Below are 27,326 nucleotides of genomic sequence, written 5' to 3'. Positions count from 1 at the left end.
CGCTTACATTTTTACTAGACTTAGTTTTGTTGTTGCTAAGGGTGTGCGAGCCCAGAATGTTTCTCGGCTCCCCACCAATTTCATGTAAACTATTGTTTTTCTTTTAGTAAAAGTTGCGCGCATCCTTTTAATAATAATAATAATAATAATAATAATAATAATAATAATAATAATAATGATAATTATAATAATAATAATAATAATAATAATAATAATAATAATAATAATAATAATAATAATAATAATAATAATAATAATAATAATAATAATAATAATAATAATGTTGCCTTGCTCAAGAGGATCCAGAAATTATCGGTATCTCAGGATGCGGGGGCTCGAGTGGCCGCTTACATTTTTACTAGACTTAGCTTTGCTGTTGCTAAGGGTGTGGGAGGCCAGATTGTTTCTCGGCTCCCCACCAATTTCATGTAAACTATTATTTTTCTTTTAATGAAAGTTGCGCGCATCCTTATAATAAAAATAATAATAATAATAATAATAATAATAATAATAATAATAATAATAATAATAATAATAATAATAATAATAATAATAATAATAATAATAATAATAATAATAATAATAATAATAATAATAATAATAATAATAATAATAATAATAATATAAATAATGTTTGCCTTGCTCAAGCGGATCTAGAAATTATCGGTATCTCAGGATGCAGCGACTCGGGTGGCCGCTTACAGTTTTACAAGACTTAGCTTTGCAGTTGCTAAGGGTGTGGGAGCCTAGATTGTTTCTCAGCTCCCCGCCAATTTCATGTAAACTATTATTTTTCTTTTAATGAAAGTTGCGCGCATTCTTTTAATAATAATAACAATAACAATAACAATAACAATAACAATAACAATAACAATAACAATAACAATAACAATAACAATAACAATAACAATAACAATAACAATAACAATAACAATAACAATAACAATAACAATAACAATAACAATAACAATAACAATAACAATAACAATAACAATAACAATAACAATAACAATAACAATAACAATAACAATAATAATAATAATAATAATAATAATAATAATAATAATAATAATAATAATAATAATAATGTTGTTGCCATGCTCAAGCGGATCCAGAAATTATCGGTATCTCAGGATGCAGGGACTCGGGTGGCCGCTTACAGTTTTACAAGACTTAGCTTTGCAGTTGCTAAGGGTGTGGAAGCCTAGATTGTTTCTCAGCTCCCTACCAATTTCATGTAAACTATTATTTTTCTTTTAATGAAAGTTGCGCGCATTCTTTTAATATAATAATAATAATAATAATAATAATAATAATAATAATAATAATAATAATAATTATAATAATAATAATAATAATAATAATAATAATAATAATAATAATAATAATAATAATAATAATAATAATAATAATAATAATAATAATAATAATAATAATAATGTTGCCTTGCTCAAGCGGATCCAGAAATTATCCGTATCTCAGGATACGGGTGCTCGGGTGGCCGCTTACATTTTTACTAGACTTAGCTTTACTGTTGCTAAGGGTGTGGGAGGCCAGATTGTTTCTCGGCTCCCCACCAATTTCATGTAAACTATTATTTTTCTTTTAATGAAAGTTGCGCGCATCCTTATAATAAAAATAATAATAATAATAATAATAATAATAATAATAATAATAATAATAATAATAATAATAATAATAATAATAATAATAATAATAATAATAATAAAAATAATAATAAAAATAAAAATAAAAATAAAAATAAAAATAAAAATAAAAATAAAAATAAAAATAAAAATAAAAATAAAAATAATAATAATAATGTTGTTGCCTTGCTCAAGCGGATCTAGAAATTATCGGTATCTCAGGATGCGGGGACTCGGGTGGCCGCTTACATTTTTACTAGACTTAGTTTTGCTGTTGCTAAGGGTGTGCGAGCCCAGAATGTTTCTCGTCTCCCCACCAATTTCATGTAAACTATTGTTTTTCTTTTAGTAAAAGTTGCGCGCATCCTTTTAATAATAATAATAATAATAATAATAATAATAATAATAATAATAATAATAATAATAATAATAATAATAATAATAATAATAATAATAATAATAATAATAATAATAATAATAATAATAATAATAATAATAATAATAATACTAATAATACTAATAATAATAATAATAATAATAATAATAATAATAATAATAATAATGTTGCCTTGCTCAAGCGGATCCGAAATTATCGGTATCTCGGGATGCGGGGCTCGAGTGGCCGCTTACATTTTTACTAGACTTAGCTTTGCTGTTGCTAAGGGTGTGGGAGGCCGTTGTTTCTCGGCTCCCCACCAATTTCATGTAAACTATTATTTTTCTTTTAATGAAAGTTGCGCGCATCCTTATAATAATAATAATAATAATAATAATAATAATAATAATAATAATAATAATAATAATAATAATAATAATAATAATAATAATAATAATAATAATAATAATAATAATAATAATAATAATAATAATAATAATAATAATAATAATAATAATAATAATAATAATAATAATAATAATAATAATAATAATAATGTTGCCTTGCTCAAGCGGATCGAGAAATTCTCGGTATCTGAGGATGCGGGGGCTCGGGTGGCCGCTTACATTTTTACTAGACTTAACTTTGCTGTTGCTAAGGGTGTGAGAGCCCAGAATGTTTCTCGGCTCCCCCCCGATTTCATGCAAACTATTATTTTTCTTTTAATAAAAGCTGAGCGCATCCTTTTAGAAATAATAATAATAATAATAATAATAATAATAATAATAATAATAATAATAATAATAATAATAATAATAATAATAATAATAATAATAATAATAATAATAATAATAATAATAATAATAATAATAATAATAATAATAATAATAATGTTTGCCTTGCTCAAGCGGATCTAGAAATTATCGGTATCTCAGGATGCAGCGACTCGGGTGGCCGCTTACAGTTTTACAAGACTTAGCTTTGCAGTTGCTAAGGGTGTGGGAGCCTAGATTGTTTCTCAGCTCCCCGCCAATTTCATGTAAACTATTATTTTTCTTTTAATGAAAGTTGCGCGCATTCTTTTAATAATAATAATAATAATAATAATATTAATAATAATAATAATAATAATAATAATAATAATAACAATAACAATAACAATAACAATAACAATAACAATAACAATAACAATAACAATAACAATAACAATAACAATAACAATAACAATAACAATAACAATAACAATAATAATAATAACAATAATAATAATAATAATAATAATAATAATAATAATAATAATAATAATAATAATAATAATAATAATAATAATAATAATAAAAATAAAAATAATAATAATAATAATAATGATTATAATGATTATAATATTGTTGCATTGCTCAAGCGAATCTAGAAATTCTCGTTATCTCAGGATGCGGGGGCTCGGGTGGCCGCTTATATTTTTAATAGACTTAGCTTTGCTGTTGCTAAGGGTGTCGGAGCCCGATTGTTTCTCGGCTCCCCACCAATTCCATGTAAACTATTATTTTTCTTTTTATAAAAGTTACGCGCATCCTTTTAATAATAATAATAATAATAATAATAATAATAATAATAATAATAATAATAATAATAATAATAATAATAATAATAATAATAATAATAATAATAATAATAATAATAATAATAATAATAATGTTGTTGCCTTGCTCAAGCGGATCCGAAATTATCGGTATCTCGGGATGCGGGGCTCGAGTGGCCGCTTACATTTTTACTAGACTTAGCTTTCTTTGTTGCTAAGGGTGTGGGAGGCCAGATTGTTTCTCGGCTCCCCACCAATTTCTTGTAAACTATTATTTTTCTTTTAATGAAAGTTGCGCGCATCCTTATAATAATAATAATAATAATAATAATAATAATAATAATAATAATAATAATAATAATAATAATAATAATAATAATAATAATAATAATAATAAAAATAATAATAATAATAATAATAATAATAATAATAATAATAATAATAATAATAATGTTGTTGCCTTGCTCAAGCGGATCGAGAAATTCTCGGTATCTGAGGATGCGGGGGCTCGGGTGGCCGCTTACATTTTTACTAGACTTAACTTTGCTGTTGCTAAGGGTGTGAGAGCCCAGAATGTTTCTCGGCTCCCCCCCGATTTCATGCAAACTATTATTTTTCTTTTAATAAAAGCTGAGCGCATCCTTTTAATAATAATAATAATAATAATAATAATAATAATAATAATAATAATAATAATAATAATAATAATAATAATAATAATAATAATAATAATAATAATAATAATAATAATAATAATAATAATAATAATAATAATAATAATGTTTGCCTTGCTCAAGCGGATCTAGAAATTATCGGTATCTCAGGATGCAGCGACTCGGGTGGCCGCTTAAGGTTTTACAAGACTTAGCTTTGCAGTTGCTAAGGGTGTGGGAGCCTAGATTGTTTCTCAGCTCCCCGCCAATTTCATGTAAACTATTATTTTTCTTTTAATGAAAGTTGCGCGCATTCTTTTAATAATAATAATAATAATAATAATAATAATAATAATAATAATAATAATAATAATAATAATAATAATAATAATAATAATAATAATAATAATAATAATAATAATAACAATAACAATAACAATAACAATAACAATAACAATAACAATAACAATAACAATAACAATAACAATAACAATAACAATAACAATAACAATAATAATAATAATAATAATAATAATAATAATAATAATGATTATAATGATTATAATATTGTTGCATTGCTCAAGCGAATCTAGAAATTCTCGTTATCTCAGGATGCGGGGGCTCGGGTGGCCGCTTATATTTTTAATAGACTTAGCTTTGTTTATGCTAAGGGTGTCCGAGCCCGTTGTTTCTCGGCTCCCACCAATTCCATGTAAACTATTATTTTTTTTTTATAAAAGTTACGTGCATCCTTTTAATAATAATAATAATAATAATAATAATAATAATAATAATAATAATAATAATAATAATAATAATAATAATAATAATAATAATAATAATAATAATAATAATAATAATAATAATAATAATAATAATAATGTTGTTGCCTTGCTCAAGCGGATCTAGAAATTCTCGGTATCTCAGGATGCGGGGGCTCGGGTGGCCGCTTACATTTTTACTAGACGTAGCTTTGTTGTTGCTAAGGGTGTGGGAGCCCAGAATGTTTCTCGGCTCTCCACCAATTTCATATAAACTATTATTTTTCTTTTAATAAAAGTCACACATCCTTTTAATAATAATATTAATAATAATAATAATAATAATAATAATAATAATAATAATAATAATAATAATAATAATAATAATAATAATAATAATAATGTTGTTGTTGCCTTGCTCAGCGGATACGAAAATTATCGGTATCTCGGGATGCGGGGGCTCGGGTGGCCGCTTACATTTTTACTAGACTTAGCTTTGCGGTTGCTAAGGGTGTGGGAGGCCGTTGTTTCTCGGCTCCCCACCAATTTCATGTAAACTATTATTTTTCTTTTAATGAAAGTTGCGCGCATCCTTATATATAATAATAATAATAATAATAATAATAATAATAATAATAATAATAATAATAATAATAATAATAATAATAATAATAATAATAATAATAATAGTAATAATAATAATAATAATAATAATGTTGTTGCCTTGCTCAAAAGGATCCAGAAATTATCGGTATCTCAGGATGCGGGGGCTCGGGTGGCCGCTTACATTTTTACTAGACTTAGCTTTGTCTTTGTTGCTAAGGGTGAGGGAGCCCAGAATATTTCTCGGCTCCCCACCAAGTTCATGTAAACTATTATTTTTTTTTAATAAAACTTAACGCGCATCCTTTTAATAATAATAATAATAATAATAATAATAATAATAATAATAATAATAATAATAATAATAATAATAATAATAATAATAATAATAATAATAATAATAATAATAATAATAATAATAATAATAAAAATAAAAATAAAAATAATAATAATAATAATAATAATAATAATAATAATAATAATAATAATAATAATAATAATAATAATGTTGTTGTCTTGCTCAAGCGGATTCAGAAATTATCGTTATCTCAGGATGCGGGGGCTCGGGTGGCCGCTTACATTTTTACTAGACTTAGCTTTGCTGTTGCTAAGGGTGAGGGAGCCCAGAATATTTCTCGGCTCCCCACCAAGTTCATGTAAACTATTATTTTTTTTTAATAAAACTTGCGCGCATCCTTTTAATAATAATAATAATAATAATAATAATAATAATAATAATAATAATAATAATAATAATAATAATAATAATAATAATAATAATAATAATAATAATAATAATAATAATAATAAAAAAATAATAATAATAATAATAATAATATTAATAATAATAATAATAATAATAATAATGTTGTTGTCTTGCTCAAGCGGATTCAGAAATTATCGTTATCTCAGGATGCGGGGGCTCGGGTGGCCGCTTACAGTTTTACAAGACTTAGCTTTGCAGTTGCTAAGGGTGTGGGAGCCTAGATTGTTTCTCGGCTCCCCGCCAATTTCATGTAAACTATTATTTTTCTTTTAATGAAAGTTGCGCGCATCCTTTTTATAATAATAATAATAATAATAATAATAATAATAATAATAATAATAATAATAATAATAATAATAATAATAATAATAATAATAATAATAATAATAATAATAATAATAATAATAATAATAATAATAATAATAATAATAATAATAATAATAATAATAAAAATAATAATAATAATAATAATAATAATATTAATAATAATAATAATAATAATAATAATGTTGTTGTCTTGCTCAAGCGGATTCAGAAATTATCGTTATCTCGGGATGCGGGGGCTCGGGTGGCGCTACGCTTTACAAGACTTAGCTTTGCGATTCTAAGGGTGTGGGAGCCTAGACTGTTTCTCAGCTCCCCGCCAATTTCATGTAAACTATTATTTTTCTTTTAATGAAAGTTGCGCGCATTCTTTTAATAATCATAATAATAATAATAATAATAATAATAATAACAATAACAATAACAATAACAATAACAATAACAATAACAATAACAATAACAATAACAATAACAATAACAATAACAATAACAATAACAATAACAATAACAATAACAATAACAATAACAATAACAATAACAATAACAATAACAATAACAATAACAATAACAATAACAATAACAATAACAATAACAATAACAATAACAATAACAATAATAATAATAATAATGATTATAATGATTATAATATTGTTGCATTGCTCAAGCGAATCTAGAAATTCTCGTTATCTCAGGATGCGGGGGCTTGGGTGGCCGCTTATATTTTTAATAGACTTAGCTTTGCTGTTGCTAAGGGTGTGGGAGCCCAGAATTTTTCTCGGCTCTCCACCAATTTCATGTAAACTATTATTTTTCTTTTAATAAAAGTTACGCGCATCCTTTTAATAATAATAATAATAATAATAATAATAATAATAATAATAATAATAATAATAATAATAATAATAATAATAATAATAATAATAATAATAATAATAATGTTGTTGCCTTGCTCAAGCGGATCTAGAAATTCTCGGTATCTCAGGATGCGGGGGGCTCGGGTGGCCGCTTACATTTTTACTAGACGTAGCTTTGTTGTTGCTAAGGGTGTGGGAGCCCAGAATTTTTCTCGGCTCTCCACCAATTTCATGTAAACTATTATTTTTCTTTTAATAAAAGCTGCGCGCATCCTTTTAATAATAATAATAATAATAATAATAATAATAATAATAATAATAATAATAATAATAATAATAATAATAATAATAATAATAATAATAATAATAATAATAATAATAATAATAATAATAATAATAATAATAATAATAATAATAATAATAATGTTGTTGTTGCCTTGCTCAAGCGGATCCAGAAATTATCGGTATCTCAGGATGCGGGGGCTCGGGTGGCCGCTTACATTTTTACTAGACTTAGCTTTGCGGTTGCTAAGGGTGTGGGAGGCCAGATTGTTTCTCGGCTCCCCACCAATTTCATGTAAACTATTATTTTTCTTTTAATGAAAGTTGCGCGCATCCTTATATATAATAATAATAATTATAATAATAATAATAATAATAATAATAATAATAATAATAATAATAATAATAATAGTAATAATAATAATAATAATAATGTTGTTGCCTTGCTCAAAAGGATCCAGAAATTATCGGTATCTCAGGATGCGGGGGCTCGGGTGGCCGCTTACATTTTTACTAGACTTAGCTTTGCTGTTGCTAAGGGTGAGGGAGCCCAGAATATTTCTCGGCTCCCCACCATGTTCATGTAAACTATTATTTTTTTTTTAATAAAACTTGCGCGCATCCTTTTAATAATAATAATAATAATAATAATAATAATAATAATAATAATAATAATAATAATAATAATAATAATAATAATAATAATAATAATAATAATAATAATAATAATAATAATAATAATAATAATAATAATAATAATAATAATAATAATAATAATAATAATAATAATAATAATAATAATAATAATAATAATAATAATAATAATGTTGTTGTCTTGCTCAAGCGGATCGAGAAATTATCGTTATCTCAGGATGCGGGGGCTCGGGTGGCCGCTTACAGTTTTACAAGACTTAGCTTTGCAGTTGCTAAGGGTGTGGGAGCCTAGATTGTTTCTCGGCTCCCCGCCAATTTCATGTAAACTATTATTTTTCTTTTAATGAAAGTTGCGCGCATCCTTTTAATAATAATAATAATAATAATAATAATAATAATAATAATAATAATAATAATAATAATAATAATAATAATAATAATAATAATAATAATAATAATAATAATAATAATAATAATAATAATAATAATAATAATAATGTTGTTGCCATGCTCAAGCGGATCCAGAAATTATCGGTATCTCGGGATGCGGGGACTCGGGTGGCCGCTACGGTTTACAAGACTTAGCTTTGCAGTTGCTAAGGGTGTGGGAGCCTAGATTGTTTCTCAGCTCCCCACCAATTTCATGTAAACTATTATTTTTCTTTTAATGAAAGTTGCGCGCATTCTTTTAATAATAATAATAATAATATCAATAATAACAATAATAATAATAATAATAATAATAATAATAATAATAATAATAATAATAATAATAATAATAATAATAATAATAATAATAATAATAATAATAATAATAATAATAATGATTATAATGTTGTTGCCTTGCTCAAGCGAATCCAGAAATTCTCGTTATCTCAGGATGCGGGGGCTCGGGTGGCCGCTTACATTTTTAATAGACTTAGCTTTGCTGTTGCTAAGGGTGTGGGAGCCCGATTGTTTCTCGGCTCCCCACCAATTCCATGTAAACTATTATTTTTTTTTAATAAAAGTTGCGCGCATCCTTTTAATAATAATAATAATAATAATAATAATAATAATAATAATAATAATAATAATAATAATAATAATAATAATAATAATGTTGTTGCCTTGCTCAAGCGGATCTAGAAATTCTCGGTATCTCAGGATGCGGGGGCTCGGGTGGCCGCTTACATTTTTACTAGACGTAGCTTTGATGTTGCTAAGGGTGTGGGAGCCCAGAATGTTTCTCGGCTCTCCACCAATTTCATGTAAACTATTATTTTTCTTTTAATAAAAGCTGCGTGCATCCTTTTAATAATAATAATAATAATAATAATAATAATAATAATAATAATAATAATAATAATAATAATAATAATAATAATAATAATAATAATAATAATAATAATAATAATAATAATAATAATAATAATAATAATAATAATATAATAATAATAATATCTGAGTGGGAGAGAGCGTGAGCGTGCGATTCCTTGGCGATTCTAAAGCGACAGTGCGATTCCACGTCACGTCGAGGCAACTCCGACTGCCTTCCCTTCGCCTCACCGCCGCTGCTCCACCCCCCTTTTCTCCTCACCCCCGTCGTGCTGTGGGAGAAGCGGTACCTCCGCCGTGCTGTGGGAGAAACGGTTTCTTAGCTGCTTTCCTGAGTGCGGTGGTAAAGACGGTTTCTTAGGCGCTGCTCCGGCTGCTACTTGCTTCTCCGTCAACGTCTGCTACCACCGTCCTCTCTCTGGCCGGTCACTATGGCGGCGGCTGTCGGGTTTTATTGTGGTTGTCGTTTTTTGAGCGACTGATAGTGCAACCCCTAGCTAGTCTCAGGTGCCTTGCTCCGGCTTCCTCCTTGCTTCTTTCACCGTCAGCTACCACCATCTCTCTGGCCGGTAGCCATGGTGGCAGCTGTGGGGTTTTGCTCAAGTTGAGAGTTAGGGACATAGTGCTTTCTCTAGGATTCTCCGGCTGCTGCCTCACCGTCTTCGCTGCTACCTTGCTGCCGCGGGTGGGTTTCTGCGGTTTGTCGGATTTGAGAGACTGTTGGGTGCAACCCAGGGCTAGTCTTTGGCTGCTGCTCGTCGCATGTCAGGTTGCACGTCTCTTTTTCTGCTGCGTCTCTTTTCCTTTTTTCCATTGCTTTTCGTTGTTTCTGCTGCCACCCTACCTTGTCGTCATTGTTGTTGATTGGTCGCTCAAAACAGTGCTGCTCGGCGTGGTGTCTTTTCTTTTCTGGGTTGTGGTGTTTTAGCTGGTAGCTTTGTGTGGGTGTGTAGCTGCTCTTTGCGGTTGCTTGCGTGAGTTCGCTGGTTCTTGCCACCCCTTTGTCGTGGTTGATAGGTGGCTTCTCCTTCATGCGTCGCGGTTGATAGGTTGCTGCTTTTTGGGTTATTGTGCAGGACGGTGTGGGGATTTGCTTCTTCCTTCATGCCCGCGCTTGTGCGGTACCATTGTCCTTTTTCGGGTCTCCATGATTGTCGGGATGGTTATGGTAATGGCCTTACTAAGGCAGCTTGGCAATCACATTTTCGGGAGCGGCATTGCGCTCACCGTGCGTTGGGGCTTACGCGTCAAACCCTTGCTGATAGTTTGACTGTGTATTCTAATACCGAGAGTGTTTTGAGGCAGATGGGGCTCTGGTTGTGTGGGTCGTGTTTTATGGTCCATACCACTCGTTCTAAATGTCGACATAATCGGGGTGACATTGTGTTGGCTCCGGTGCGTGTTGATGGCCTCTACAGTTTCCATATTTATGGTATTCCAAGACCTTCGGCTCCCTCTACTTCGGTTTCTTCTGATGACGGTGTTGAGCTTGTTCAGTGGTCTATATCCTCCCTTGATCGTTTATTGTCTTTGGGCCTCCGCACCGTAAAGTTTATTCCTCCTAAGTGCCGTCTTGGGTTTGCTCGGGCTTTGAAAGGAGCTCTGGATGCTGTGGCTGACTCCCCTAGTGATCTCTCCTGCTGGGTTCGGTTACTTGTTTTACCGCTGTGTCTGCTTAAGACTTTCGCTCCTCGGAGTAATGTTGAGTGTAGGACGGCTATTCGACGCCAGCGTCAGGAGGAGAGTATTGCTAGGGCTATCCTCGCTTGGGGGGCACCTGGGGGAGGTTTGCAGCTGCTGCAGGAGTGTTTTGATGCAGGTCCTTCTTTGTCTGTAGAGGAGGACCTGGAGTTGGGTGAACTTAACATCCGTCAATGTCGGCGGAAGATTTCGGATGGTCACTATACTGCTGCAGTTCGGGTGCTTTCTTCCTCCGGGGTCGCACCCTACTCCGATGCCACTCTTGTGGCCTTGCGTGAGAAGCATCCTGTTGCCCCACCTCCTTCTTTGCCTCCTTTGTCTGGGGATCATCATCCTCTGGTTGCCTCTGGGTCAGTGGTTTTAGATATGATTCGGAGTTTCCCTCGTGGTACGTCTTGTGGGAGGGATGGTTTGCGTGCCCAGCACCTTATGGATTGTTTGAGTGGCGCTGCGGTGGCTATTTCTGATGAGTTGACCGCTTCTATCACTACGGTGGTAAATCTTTTTCTTGAGGGTCGTTGCCCTCTTGCTTTGGGAGAGTACATTGCCAGCGCCCCTCTTACGCCGCTTGTTAAACCAGGTGGTGGGGTCCGTCCTATTGCTGTTGGCACTGTCTGGAGACGGCTTGTCTCTAAGGTGGGTGCTTTTATGGTGGGTCCTTCTTTGTCGCCTTATTTTGCTGGTTTACAGTTCGGGGTGGGGGTTTCCGGTGGAGGAGAGGCTATCTTGCATGCCTTGAACCGGCTCGTTGAGGCTCGGGGTGCTGAGGTGGGACTTTCCATGTTATTGGTTGATTTTCAGAATGCCTTCAACCTAGTTGATCGCACGGCCATGCTTCAGGAAGTCCGCCGACGTTGCCCGGTTCTCTCCCGTTGGGTGGAGTTTTGTTATTCCAGCCCTGCCCGCCTTTTTTATGGGGAGCATTGCTTGTGGTCTTGTCAGGGAGTCCAGCAGGGTGATCCTTTGGGTCCGTTGCTTTTCGCTTTGGTTTTGCATCCCTTAGTATGCAAAATCCGGGACACTTTTGACCTCACTATGCAGGCATGGTACTTGGATGATGGCACCATTGTGGGGGGTACTTTGGAGGTGGGGAAGGTCTTGGATTTGATCATGGCGGAGGGCCCCCGTTTTGGACTGCACCTTAATGTCTCCAAGACGGAGGTCTATTGGCCTGTTGAGGATCCTCAGAGTCGGCTCCCTGGGGTTTTCCCACCCTCCATTGCTCGGCCCGCGAGAGGTGTTACTGTTTTGGGTGGACCTGTCAGTGCTTGCCCTGGGTTCAGCAGTGAGGTTGTGGCGAAGAGAGTAACTAAGACCATTGAGCTAATGGACTTGGTTGCGAGGATTGAGGACCCGCAATCTGAGTTGCTTCTACTACGAGCTTGTACTGGTATTTCTAAGCTTTATTTCTCCTTTCGTACTTGCTCCCCTAGTGTCTTCGGGTCCGTCCATCTCCCTTTTGATGCTGCTCTTCGTTCCAGCTTGGAACGAATCGTCACCGCGTCTGGCCCGGGTTTTGGGGATTGGCAGTGGCGCCTTGCTACTTTCCCTCTTCATCTTGGTGGGCTTGGTGTCTATGCGGCGGGGGATGTTTTTCATTATGCTTTCGTTGCGTCCCGTTTGCAGTCTGCTGATTTGCAGGCTAAGCTCCTCGGCCCCTCCGGTATTGTAGCTGCTGGCCCTGCTCTTGATGATGCCGCACGAGGTTTTACTGCGATTACAGGCTCTGGTATCTTAGGTAACCCTAGTGAAATTGCTGCCCCCAAACTTATGAAGAAATTGGCAGATATTTATTTCGCAACGGTTGCTGCTGCTTCAGGGTCTGTTTTCTCCTTGACACCTCGCCAGCTTGCTCGTGCGATCTCGGCGGGGTTCCCACTCTTCTGATTGGCTGCGTGCGGTTCCTATCTCGGGGTTGGGTCAGACTATGAACGGGAGGACGTACCGCAGTGTGCTTGGGTATCGTCTGGGTGTTCCGTTTTTCAGGGGCTCTCGGCTGTGTCCTGCTTGCTCTCGGGATGTTGCTGATGATGTTTATGGTGACCACGCTGTTTCTTGTGCTGGTACTGTGGGCGTTAAGCATCGGCATAACCTCGTCCGTGACACTCTGTTCGACATCTGCTATAGGTCGGGTATTTCTGCGGGAAAGGAGGTCGATGTTGGTTTGGTTGACGGGCATGGGGGTTCTCTTCGTCCTGCGGATTTGTTGCTTTATTCTTGGGACAGGGGGCGAGATGTGTGCGTTGACTTGACCGGGTCTTCTCCTTTGACTCAGACTGGGATGGCGGATTTTGTGCCTGGCCGGGTCGTTGCTGATGCTGCCCTGCGGAAGTGTGCTAAGTACGGGTATTTGTGCAGGGCTGCGGGTTATGGTTTCCTTCCTTTCTCTTTCTCTTCTCTTGGGGAGTTGGGGTCGGATGCTGTTGACTTGCTCAAGCGGATCCAGAAATTCTCGGTATCTCAGGATACAGGGGCTCGGGTGGCCGCTTACATTTTTACTAGACTTAGCTTTGCTGTTGCTAAGGGTGTGGGAGCCCAGCTTGTTTCTCGGCTCCCCACCAACTTCATGTAAACTTCTGTTTTTCTTTTAATGAAAGCTGCGTGCATTTTAATAAAAAAAAAAAAAAAAAAAAAAAAAATAATAATAATAATAATAATAATAATAATAATAATAATAATAATAATAATAATAATAATAATAATAATAATGTTGTTGCCTTGCTCAAGCGGATCCAGAATTTATCGGTATTTCAGGATGCGGGGCCTCGGGTGGCCGCTTACATTTTTACTAGACTTAGCTTTGCGGTTGCTAAGGGTGTGGGAGGCCTGATTGTTTCTCGGCTCCCCACCAATTTCATGTAAACTGTTATTTTTTTTTAATGAAAGTTGCGCGCATCCTTATAATAATAATAATAATAATAATAATAATAATAATAATAATAATAATAATAATAATAATAATAATAATAATAATAAATAATAATAATAATAATAATAATAATAATAATAATAATAATAATAATAATAATAATAATAATAATAATAATAATAATAATAACGAAGCGCGGGTTTAGAGAGATGAACTTTCTCTCTCTATAACAGAAACCTCTGTTTTCTACCGCCATTGTTACTGCTTCAAGCTCGTCCATGGCGCGCGGGAGAGGGCGTCCTCCAAAGATTCGACCACCAATCGGTTCCTCTCCTTCTTCTGATTCTTTTGATCTTGATTTGGTGTGTGATTCTTCTCACGCTCAATTTTCCCCTAATCGCACTTCGTTGTGCTTGAATGATTTGATTGTTGATGCTATTTCTACTATCAAACCTAATTCTGTCTGTAATTCTCGTTCTTCTAAACCTAAAAATACTATAGATTCGAACATTTCTAGAATATCTCCCAATTTGGGCGAAAAATCGAAGGAAAGTACAGTTAATAGTGCGATTCATATGAATACTCTTGGACCTACTTCTGAGATTGTTGTTATCAATTCTGATGCTATGATTGATGTGCATAATCCGGGTGTCACTATGTCTGATCCTTTGAGTAATTCTGACATTGTGATTGATCCTATTACTGCATCACCAAACTGTGAAACTTCAGGAACCCTAAATGCTGAACATACTGTTATTCCTGACACTGTTGCTGTGCCTGTTGTTACTACTACAGTTATTCCTGAGGTACCTATTGTTACTACCAAGTCTGTACCTACTGCATCTACCCAAACCAAACCTTGGACAGATGTAGTTAAACCCAAAAATCAAATAGGGATGAGTTTATGTTTCCATGAACAAAGTCTTGCTTCTTCTGAGATCACCATAGAGCTTGAGGATTTCCAAGATGAGCTCAAATTCTGGCAGTTTACTCTCATGGGTAATCTCTTAGGGGCTAGACCTACTTTGAAGCAAATCACTGAGTTTACTGATAAATATTGGGGATCTATTGCTAAACCCACTGTTCAATACTTCAAGAAGGGTTGGTTCAGCTTTAGATTTGAGAATGAAAATGACATGAGTAATGTTCTGAAACGTGGCCCTTGGAAGATAGGATCCCATTCCTTAATTCTCAAGCAATGGTATCCTAATTTTTCCACTGCCATGGATAGAGTTTCCAAAATTCCTATTTGGGTCATTTTCCCTGATCTTGATCCATACCTATGGTCCTCAGCTGTCCTTAGTAAAATGGCCAGTAAAATTGGGAAACCCATGTTTGCTGATATGCCTACTACTTGTAAGCAGAAACTCTTCTTTGCTAGGATCATGGTGGAAGCTGATATTTCTGGATCCCTCCCTGATGTTATCTCCATCAACACTCCATATGGTCCTTCTGAGCAAAGAGTGGACTATGAATGGTTACCATATTATTGTGCTGAGTGTGGGAAAATGGGGCATCAAGCAAAAAATTGCAAGCAAGAAAAATCCAAGAAGAATGCACCTATCCCAGCTCCTAAGAAGGTCTATAAGCCTGTTACTAAGGCTTCTCAATCTGTTCCTACTCCCTGTCTGCTAGGTGGTACCTCAGTAACCATGCCAGGTGTTGCTGTCCCTTCTAAGGGAAGCACCCCTGTTCCATGTTCTACTGAAGAGCATCAAGAATGCAACAGGAAGGAGAGGGTGACTAATGCTCAAATAGCCTTGAAGAGAGACAAGTCACCTATCTCTCAGGGGTCAAACAGGTTTTCCCCCCTCACTGATCCTACTGCTACTGATCTCACTGATCTCACTGATACAATTGATGTGCCCAACACTGTTGATGATGGCTCTATCTCTGACACTGCTTGTACCAACAAGGTTCTGGAACCCTGCATGCTAGGTGGTACCTCAGTTGGGACTGATGGGCAGGAGAGTGTCTTGATCATGGTTCATGCTGGCTCTGAAGATGTAGGCCATCAGGATCTTGTTCAGCCTTTCCCCCCTCTCGGACTCATCGAAATGCATCAAGAATGCAAAGCAGGGAAATACAGATCCGAGACAACTCAAATAGCCTTGAAGAGAGTTTTCTCCTGTGATTCCAGGGATCAGTTTGTTATCATAAATGCTTTGCAGAAAATTATTCTGAGTTAGGGGATACTACAGCTAACACTATCCTGGGGCCCTGTGTGCTAGGTGGTACCTCAGTCAGCTCTGATGTATAGGAGGATGTCCTAGTAGTGAATAATTTTGCTCAGGTTACATTCCCCCTACTTCAAGCTACTGACATGCATCAAGAATGCAACAAGGTCACACAGTTAGAGGATGCTCAAATAGCCTTGAAGAGAGCTTCCTCCCGTGATTCCAAAAAAGGATACTGAACACAACAATATCTCTGAAACTGCTCACATTCTTGCTATCAAAGCTGAATTAAATAGGGAGCATGGAATGTTAGGGGATCCAAAACCTCCTGATAAAGCTCAATGAAAATTTCTTCTTGGAACATCAGAGGTGGGAATGATCCCATCAAGCAACAGGAGGTCCTTGAATTCCTTAGATTTCATCAGGTGGACATTATGGGTATTCTGGAAACTAGAATAAAAGAAAAGAAAGCTACAAAAATTATTCGAAACAAATTTAAAGCTTTTAAGGTGATTTGCAATTATAATGCTCATGTTAATGGCCGAATTTGGCTTGTCTGGAAACCTCGCCATCGTGGATATTCATCCCTTGATTATTCACTCCCAGTTCATTCATTGTGAGGTAATTCATCATGCTACTTACACTAAATTTCATCTCACCATGATTTATGCTAGCAATAATGCAAGAGATCGTGATGATCTTTGGCACAATCTTTGTACTCTCGGTACTCAGGTTCATAAGTGGGTCCTTCTTGGTGATTTTAATGTTGTTAGGGATGTTAGTGAGAGAATTAGCAATACCCCTCCTAATCTTGCTGATATTTTGGATTGCAATTCTTGTCTGTTGCATTGTGGGGTGGGCCGATATTACTAGCTCTGGTTGTGAGATGACTTGGACTAACAAGCAAGATATTGATACTCTTGTCTGGTCAAAATTAGATAGAGCCCTTACTAATGCTTTGCCTGGCAACTTCAATATCCTGCTACCTCTGCTTTTTTCTTCCCGCTGGAGTGTCTGATCACTCCCCTATTCTCAGTTCTTGTCTTTGAGGATAAGCATTCTGGGTCCAGGTTTAGTTTTCTTAATTGGCTTTGGATCCACCACTCTGTTATCATGATCCGGTAAATGAGGCCTGGCAGAACTCATTAAGGGCTCACTTATTTTTACTCTTTTTGGCAAGTTGAAACATGTTAAAAAGAGATTGAAAACTTTGCATAAGGAGAACTTTACTCAAATCTCTCAAAGAGTCCTTACTGCTAGAAATCAACTATCCGAGTGTCGTGAAGCCATTCGAAGGACTTCTCTTCAACTGATCTCTATGATAAGGAAAGAACTCTCATGGCTACCTATCTTGCTCTAAAAAATGCTGAAAGCACTATTTTGAAGCAAAAAGCTAAGCTTGATCATATTTCCCATAATGACTCCTCTTCTAAATACTTCTCTGCTAGAATTCAAGAAAGACAACAGCAGCAACTCATTGGCCATATTAAAGATAAGGATGGAAATGAGAGAATTGGACTTGACTCTGTTGCTGAGGGTTTTATTGATTATTACCAACACCTTCTAGGTCAGTCTCACCCTACTTTCCCTATTGATGTTGATTTCATTCAAGCCAGCTCTTGTGTGCCTGAGGATGACATTGCTGGGCTCATTAAACCCATTGAAAATGATGAAATTAGAGTCTGTGTTTTAGTATTGGGTCGATAAGAGCCCAGTCCGAATGGGTTTTCTCACGATTTCTTTAAGGCTTCCTGGGACACTGTTGGACCTGATTATTGCAAAGCTATTCAAGCATACTTTAAGAATGGCAGACTCAGTAAACAAGCTAATGCCACTCTCATTACTCTTATCCCTAAGAAATCAGTTTGCAATATTGTCATGGACTTTCGTCCCATATCCTGTTGCACCACTTTTTATAAGACTATTAGTAAAATTCTCACTCTCAGGCTTCAGAGCATTCTTCCTCACATCATTGGTGCTGAGCAGGCTGCTTTCATCAAGGGGAGAAACATCTATGAGAATATTATGATGTCTCAGTCCTTGGTTAAGGGTTATGGGAGGAAGTACCTCACCCCTAGATGCTTAGTGAAAGTTGACATAAGAAAAGCTTTTGATTCTCTTCAATGGGATTTCATTCAACAAATGCTGCATGCTCTTAAATTCCCTGATATTTTTGTTAAGTGGATCATGGGGTGTATCACTAGCTTCTGGTTCTCTATCAAAATTAATGGTTCTGTTCATGGTTTTTTTCAAGGCAAGAGTGGTCTTCGACAAGGTGATCCCTTGTCTCCCTACTTATTTGTTCTTAGTATGGAGATCCTTTCTAGATATTTGAGGAAGATCTGTCTTCAGGAAAATGTTTCTTTTCACCCTAAGTGCACAAAGCTTGGTCTTACTCACCTAATTTTTGCTGATGATCTTATGATCTTTACAAGGGGTGATGTGCCATCTGTAAATGCAGTCTTGAATACTCTTAATGACTTCTCCAAATGGTCTGGCTTATCTGCTAATACTGATAAAACTGATATATATTTTGAAGGGGTGCCTGCTGCTATTAAGCACCAAATCCTCATGCATACTGGTTTTTCTGAGGGTACCTTCCCCTTCAGATATCTTGGCATCCCTTTACACAGCTCCAGAAACTCTTTTGATAATTATGGTGCATTGATCAACAAGATTCAGACACACTTGCATCATTGGACTACAAATTTCTTCTCTTATGCTAGCAGAGCTCAGCTATTGAATTCTGTTATCTTTGGCCTCACTAATTTCTGGTGTGCCACTGCTTTGCTACCTAAGAATGTAGTAAAGCTCATTAACAAGCTCTATAAGAATTTTTTCTGGAATCAGGAAGATGGGCATAGGAAACTAGTCTTCAAAAGCTGGTCTGATATTTGTTCTCCCTGGAATGAAGGAGGGGTGGACATAAAGGAGTTCTTTGTCTTGGAACAAAGTCATGCTAGCCAAATGGATCTGGACTCTTGATTCTCAACATGATGGGTTATGGTCTAGATGGATTGCACTTACTATTTCTCTCTACGATACAATTTGGAGCATCCAATCCAAGGATCATTTCTCTGAGAGTTTCAAAAGCATCATAGCTGTTAAAGAGGAGATTCTGCATAACACTCACTCCCCTGTAGCAGCAAGTACCCTCATCCACTCTTGGACTTCTAAAGGCAAGTTCAATATTGCAGCAGCTTATCACTGGTTTCGAAAACACAAGCCTCTTCTTGACTGGGCACCTGCAATGCATCATCAATTTGTCATCCCTAGCCATAGAGTCCTTACTACTTTGGCTCTCCAGCATAAACTTCCTACTCTTGACAATCTTGCTTGTAGGGGTTTGCACATGGTAAATCGGTGTATTCTGTAAGGGCGTCTAGAGACCCATGAACATATCTTCTCTACCTGCTCTTTTACTCGTAAAAATTTGGCAGGTATTTACACTTGCTAGGTCTGCAAGGAAGGTCTACTATTCCTCGATGAACTCCTTTGGTGTCTTTGCAAAGCAACACTCTCAACATTGGAAGAATGGTGGATAAGGAGTAGCATTACAACTACATGCTATCGATTTGGCATGAGCGCAATGCTCGTATTTTCCAAGGGTGGAGCATCATCAAGCTCAAATTCTTCATCTTATTCGTTTCAATGTTAGTGCTAGAATTTCTCATAGAGTCACTAGAGCAGTGTATGATAAGGCTATTCAACGATTGATCCTATTTTAGGATTAGTCTAGCCTTTAGGGGATATTCTTTGCCTAGAATGCTTGTCTATCTTGTTCTTTCCCCTTGAGGATGAATAAAATGGACTATAACTTCTTGCAAAAAAAAAAAAAAAAATAATAATAATAATAATAATAATAAAAATAATAATAATGTTGTTGCCTTGCTTAAAAGGATCAAGAAATTATCGGTATCTCAGGATGCGGGGGCTCGGGTGGCCGCTTACATTTTTACTAGACTTAGCTTTGCAGTTGCTAAGGGTGTGGGAGCCTAGATTGTTTCTCGGCTCCCCGCCAATTTCATGTAAACTATTATTTTCCTTTTAATGAAAGTTGGGCGCATCCTTTTAATAATAATAATAATAATAATAATAATAATAATAATAATAATAATAATAATAATAATAATAATAATAATAATAATAATAATAATAATAATAATAATAATAATAATAATAATAATAATGTTGTTGCCTTGCTCAGCGGATCCGTAAATTATCGGTATCTAGGGATGCGGGGCTCGGGTGGCCGCTACGCTTTTACAAGACTTAGCTTTGCTATTGCTAAGGGTGTGGGAGCCTAGATTGTTTCTCGGCTCCCCGCCAATTTCATGTAAACTATTATTTTCTTTTTAATGAAAGTTGCGCGCATCCTTTTAATAATAATAATGATAATAATAATAATAATAATAATAATAATAATAATAATAATAATAATAATAATAATAATAATAATAATAATAATAATAATAATAATAATAATAATAATAATAATAATAATAATAATAATAATAATAATAATAATAATACATGTTCCGGGTGTAATTCCAGAGCAGATTTGTTACCACGTAAGCTTGTAGAATGATGGCTTTGCTTGACTCTTCCTTTCGGCCTCTCCTGAAACAATGAACAAACTGAGGGCTCGGCTTGGTACCGAGCGTACTCACTCCGACGCTCAAGTCAGTAAACTTAAAGGGGATTAAGTTGTGTGTTACTTGGCACAAGGTATATTGTAGAGAGATAAGGGAGTTTATACCATATTAGTGTGTTTAACTCATTATTTTCGGATCCTTTCCTCAATGAGGGTTGAGGAGTATTTATAGACTTTCACCTTTTGTCACGTAGTGGCCAAGTGGCAGAGCAGGTGGAAAGACTGTTCTACCCTCGGCCGAGGGACCCATGGCAGGCCGGCGGGCCTAGCTGACTCCATGCCGAGGGGTCTTGGATGTGAGTACGCGGATGTGTATCCCGGCTGGCTAGTTGCCTAGCCGAGACCCAAGTGACAGGCCGACTGGCTGCGTCGGTTAGGCTGTCCAAGGTGTTGACTTGCTGTGGATATCTTTGACCTTGCTCAATATGTTGACTCGGTCAGCGGGTGCAGAATATGCCCCATCAATTTGCCCCCAGCGTAGTCTATGCCGTGGTATGGACCTTCGATGAGTGTTGAGCGTATTCTGCGCAAGTAAAATTTTCTGCCCCGGCTTCTTCTTCCTCGGCTTGGTTCTGCTTAGGCCGTACCGTATCCCCCCTCCACATGGATGTGTAAAGGGCATCAAATGTGGAAAAGAAAATGGCGCTGGCCGAGACCGAGGTTATGAGTGCCGTGTGCTTTTGATTGCCCCCAGCCGGTGCTGCCAAGCTCGGTTGAACAGCGGGCCGTTTGGCAAGTAGATACCAAGGATCGTGTTGAAGAAGATACGTCGATTGGCATTCTGTCAAGGAGCGTGTTGAAGAAGTTTTGTAACTGTTTGTCGATTGACATTCCATGGTTGCATGCTTGACACGTGGCTCGGCGTTGATTGGTTGACGCCTCATGGGCTTTGCTCTGATTGGTCGGATTGATTGGGCTTTGCTCTATAAATAGGGCAGTTACCCCCTCATTTTGGCCTTCCAAATTTCATTTTCTCAAAAAATTTCCTCTCGTTTAGTTTTTCTTTCGCAGAGTTCCTTTCTCTTTCTAATTTCTCGAAGCGTTACTCGGTGTAACATTTCCTTCCAAGGTAATCAAACAAATTCTTCAATCTTTTTTTTCTTGTTAAATATTCGTTGTCATGTCTTCTCGCGATGCTTGGGACCTAGTAATCTGCGCGCGGGGTTCCCCGTCGCGCCCTGATGAAGAGGAGGCACTGGCCGCCATCCCGATAAGGTCCGGGGGCCCTAGGTCTCCTTCTCCTGAGGTTGATCCCAAATTTCTGGAGGGTTTCGAGGATGATGATGATGGTGATGATGACGGTGATGATGTTGATGATGATGGTGATGATGAGGAAAGGACTCATTCCGATGAGGAGAGGCCGCATCTCTTGGATCACGGCGACGCCTGTAAGATTGGCCCTGATCGTGCTTGGACCAACAAGTTCACCAGTTGTTCTGGTTCTAAACTTTTCGAACATCATTTTTCCTTCGGTAGGGAGTATAGGATTGTTATTCCTAAAGAGGGTCAGGCCGTTTGTTGCCCTCCCCCGGGTTGTATCGGCGTATACATCAGACACCTGGAGTATGGGCTCCGGTTTCCTATGAATGCATACGTTGCTGCCATAATTAAAGCAATGAACGTCGCTGTGGCACAGCTGCATCCGTTGGCCATTAGGACGATAGTTGGCTTTGTGTGGCTCTGTCTCTTTAAAAAGGAGGCCCCAACGGTTAACTTGTTCCGCCGGCTTCATCATCTTCGGCCGTCAACCCCCGGTGGCACGGGGTGGTACAGCGTGCAGACAGAGCCGGGTTATATCACCGTCTCTAAGCTTACTTCATGCAAGGACTGGAAGGCGCGGTGGGTATACGTCGAGGTTCCGGAGGATTATCCACTGCCCCGGTCCTTCCAGCACCGTGTCAATTTGCGGTGTGAGAGTCGGGGGGAGCGTGAGAAATATGTCTCCCGGAATAAGCTTAAGATGGACGCCTTTAGGGTCCATCTCAATGAGGACGAAAGGCGGGCAATGAAGCTGTTTGAGGCTGAGAAGGATGGGACGCCGAAGGGATGGATGCCCCGACGCGATCATTCTTCGGATGAGCCGCTCGCCACGTCGGCCTCATACCGGCCCTCGAACAGGGTGAGTGGGGTCAGTGTGAGGCCCATCTCTGCTTTTAATGTTTCTGTTTTTGAACTTTGATTTATTTCTTTTACTTAACTCTTGCTTCGTTTCCTTTGCAGACCGCTTTGGCCCGGAGTTGTCTGCCGAGACCCTCAAGAGGTTAGGACTTGACAAGGACGGGAAAGTTGCTGATTTTCATCCTAAGGCCGAGGCACGTGATCGCAGACCGGCCCCAAATGACCTTATGGATCAGCAGTTGAAGGTTTTGGATGCGGGGGCGGCTCAGAGGAAGATCGCCGGTAATGTGCCGTGCCAAAAGCCAAAAGCAACGTCTTCGGCGGCGACGCGTCAACTTCAGTTCAACCTTCAATCCCTGCAGTCCAAAAGGAGAAGGTGGTGGTCGTTGTCGATGTCGAAGATGAGGTCACCGTGGCAGAGGAATCTCCTCTCTTACGTAAGAGAAAGGAGACAGCTGTCTGCTGCCGCCTGCTACCATCGCTACCGAGGCCAAAGAAATGGGTCCTCCAGCCAAGAAGGCCAAGCCTGGTACAGATCTAACCTGTGGCTCAGATTTAGCCGGTTCATTAGGCGTACCTGATGGCAGGCTCTCTGGTATGTCAGTAAATGTTGACATGGATGCTTTGTCCGAATTTTTTGTAGATCAACCGCCGCCGTCTACCGGTCCCTCTGAATGGCTATTAGAGAAGCGGCCTGTGCAGACGGGTGATAAGAATGCTACCGTCGTCTCCTCCTCCCCGAAGCCTTTCCCCGCCCAGATTAGGAAGATGCTGGCGAAGTGGGCTGACGTGGCCGGTGCTCACATTATGGAGCAAGAAAAGCTCATGGCTGAGGCGGCTCCTACGCTTGAACAGTGCCGAGGCTTGAGCTTGATGCTTCTAAGCAAGAGGCCGAGAAGGCGAAGAAGGACTCCCAGGCCGCCGAAAATGACTTCCTCGCCGAGCGAAAAGCTCGGGAGGAGGCCGAGAAGGCGGTCCTAGCCGAGAGGGCCAAGGTTGAGGCATGAGGGCCGACGCCGCTAAGCTACGGGAGGAGCCGGCCAAGCTTCACCTGCGACTTTCGACTTTTTACCGTTAAGAAGAGGGAAGAATGGAAGTCTCTCAGATCCGCTCGGTCGAAGGCGCATCGAACACGAGGGCCATCCTCGACCGTAGGGAGAAGGACATTGAGACGCTCCAAATTGACGTCATCCCTAACATGTGCGCCCAATACCGGGACCAGGCCAAGAAGCCGCCGGGAAGTAATCGAGAGCTCTTTCCCGACGGATCTTTCCCGTGGCAAAAATTTGAACAATTGTTTGATGATAAGGTGGTCGCTGAGGCAAAGGTCGGAAGAGGCGAGGCGAAGAGGGCCACCGAGGAGGCATGAGAAGGCGGCCGTCTTGAAAAGGTGAAGGCGGCCGGAGGAAGCCGAGAGGGCAAAGGCGGTGAAGGCTGAAGCTGCCAAGTCGGCTTCTGGGTCGCCCATTGAAGACGATGCTGCTGACGTCGCCGGTGGCGAGCAGCAACAGGCATAGGGAGACGGGCGGTCGTCACCAGATTCACCCGGCATCTCGGATAGCTTTAGCTGTTCGGGGGCCAACTATTGAGCCTTTCCTCCCTGCCATCTTTTGGCACTTCATGTCTTTATGTCTCATACCCTTTTCTTTGTACCATTCTCCTTTTTTGAACTTTGGTAGGTAGTGTTTAGGCTATCCCTATGGGGACGGCCGTCGACTTCTTTCTTTGTATTACCTGTGAACATTTTTAATAAGAGTTGGTTTATTTTGCCTCCGGCTTGGCCGAGGTCTTTATCTCATTTTCATCTGAGTTGTCTTCTTACGTTATTAATTGAGCGCTTCTTTTCTGTTTCCACCATCGGCCTAGCCGGGGCAGTTAGAATGCGTAACTCAATCAGATACTTAACGTTTTTAAACATGTTGGCGTGTCGGTCGCTTCCTCCACCACCCGAGGCGGTCAGATTTGCGTTTCCCAACCGCCGTTGTGAACATGTTAGCGTATCGGTCGTTGTGTCCCCGTCACTCCCGGTCTGGCCGAGGCAATCGGGGTTACGGCGCGACAGCGTTCGTATCTTTAGACGTGTTGATCGCTTCCTCTTTCACTCTCGGCCTGGCCGAGGCGTCCGATTTGCGTTTCTCAACCGTACTTATACGTTCCTAAGCATGTTGGATCAACCGTGGGGCAAGTCGCGTTTCCCCCGTCACCCCCGGCTTTGGCCGAGGTGATCGAGTTTACGTTTTAACTGCTGTTGTAAATATCTTGGTATGACTATGGGAGGGACACTTCATTTTGATAGAAAACTTGGAACATTCTTCATTAGATATAATCAAGCGTTGGGGTGCCCACAACGGTCTCGGACACCCCCGCCGCTATACGAAGTATTTTCTAAGATTGTCGGTGTTCCAGTGGCTCATTAGAGGCACTCCCTCCATGTCTGTCAGCCGGTATGTACCCGGCCTCATTTCTTCAACCACTTTGTAAGGTCCTTCCCAGTTGGCCGTCATTTTGCCATGGATGTTTCCTTTGTTGGTGGCAGCCGACTTTCTTAGGACTAGATCTCCTACTCTTAGGTCCCTTTTGTGGACCCTTCGGTTGTAAGCTCTTCTCATTCTGTTTTGGTAAACGGCTAAGTTGAGCCGTGCCGTGTCTCGACTTTCTTCGACCAGGTCTAGGGAGGCTTTCAGGCCTTCCTCATTTTCGATCCCCAGGTTAAAGGTTTGCGTTACGAACGTCGCACCGATGCTTCACTGGTAGGACGGCTTCGCACCCATAGACAAGGTGGAATGGACCGTATCCCGTTGCTTCTTTCTCCGTGGTTCTAAGGGACCACAGGACGCCGGGTAGTTCCTCAGCCCACCTTCCCTTTAGATCTTCAACCTTCTTTTTTAGCCCGTTTAGGATTGTTTTATTAGCTGCCTCCGCCTGCCCGTTGCTCTGAGGGTGGCAGACGGAGGAGTATGTGATGCGTGTCTAAAATATGATGTTTCACACTCTTTTCTACACGCATTTCAGAGCTCAGATGTGCAATATATGCCTATATTTCCCTATTTTCTTCTACTTTCGTGTTTTTGTACTTTATTGCAGAAATGTGAAGAATTCAACGGGAAATCAAGCCAAATCCGTCCCCGAGTGACCTGCATTGCAAATAACGTAAAGGAATTGCTTAAGGAACGAGCTTGGTGCGCAATCCAAGGCCCAAAAGACAAGTCCACGAGTTAAAACAAGTCAAGTAGCAAATCGGCCCGATCGATCGACCACCTTGTCCGATCGATCGACCAATGCTCGTTCCGAAGCTCTTGTTTGCTTTGAGGAGCGATCGATCGACCACCTTTTTTTCAACGATCGACCGGATTTCTATTTCAGACGAGAATTAGATGACCGTGAATCTTGAAGCCCGTGAAGTCTAGGTTTAGGAAATAAGTTGTTGCGTTGATTGCTATATAACGTAACAGAGAACATCAAGTTTTTATGGAGGTTTTACATTCCAATACAGTACTTTAAGTTTTAGTTTATTTCCGAGTAACTAGGGTTTGGGATATCGATTTTAGCATTGGAATTCTGCCTTTGTTCTTAATCTTTCCTCTGAATTCTCGGTATTGATTCTGCCCTAATCTTAGTTTATTGCTTCGCTTTCATTATTAGTATAGAATTGATAGTTAGTGCCCCAAAGCCAATTATCATATTTTCGTTGTTGTTATTTACATTAAGCATGAATACAGTAATCGTTGTTAGTTTATATGTTGTTTTTACCTTCACCATGAGTAGCTAAATCTTTAGTGCTAGGATGTAGGGGAATTGTAGCATAGGCGGCATTAGATTGAACACGGACTGAACCCGCGTGTCAGTCGATCGACTGACATTGTTGGTCGATCGACTGACCTTGTAAGGTTATCCTTCGTTTTAATTGTTCTTAATCTTGTATTTAACAAATCGAATGCATGCGACCAGTTAGATACCTATTTCGTGACTGACCCATTAGATCGAAAGATAGG

This window comes from Silene latifolia, chromosome Y, assembly GCF_048544455.1.
Source record: "Silene latifolia isolate original U9 population chromosome Y, ASM4854445v1, whole genome shotgun sequence".
NCBI lineage: Eukaryota > Viridiplantae > Streptophyta > Magnoliopsida > Caryophyllales > Caryophyllaceae > Silene > Silene latifolia.
The sequence above is the reverse complement of the archived record's forward strand: the minus strand, read 5'-3'. Positions refer to the sequence as shown.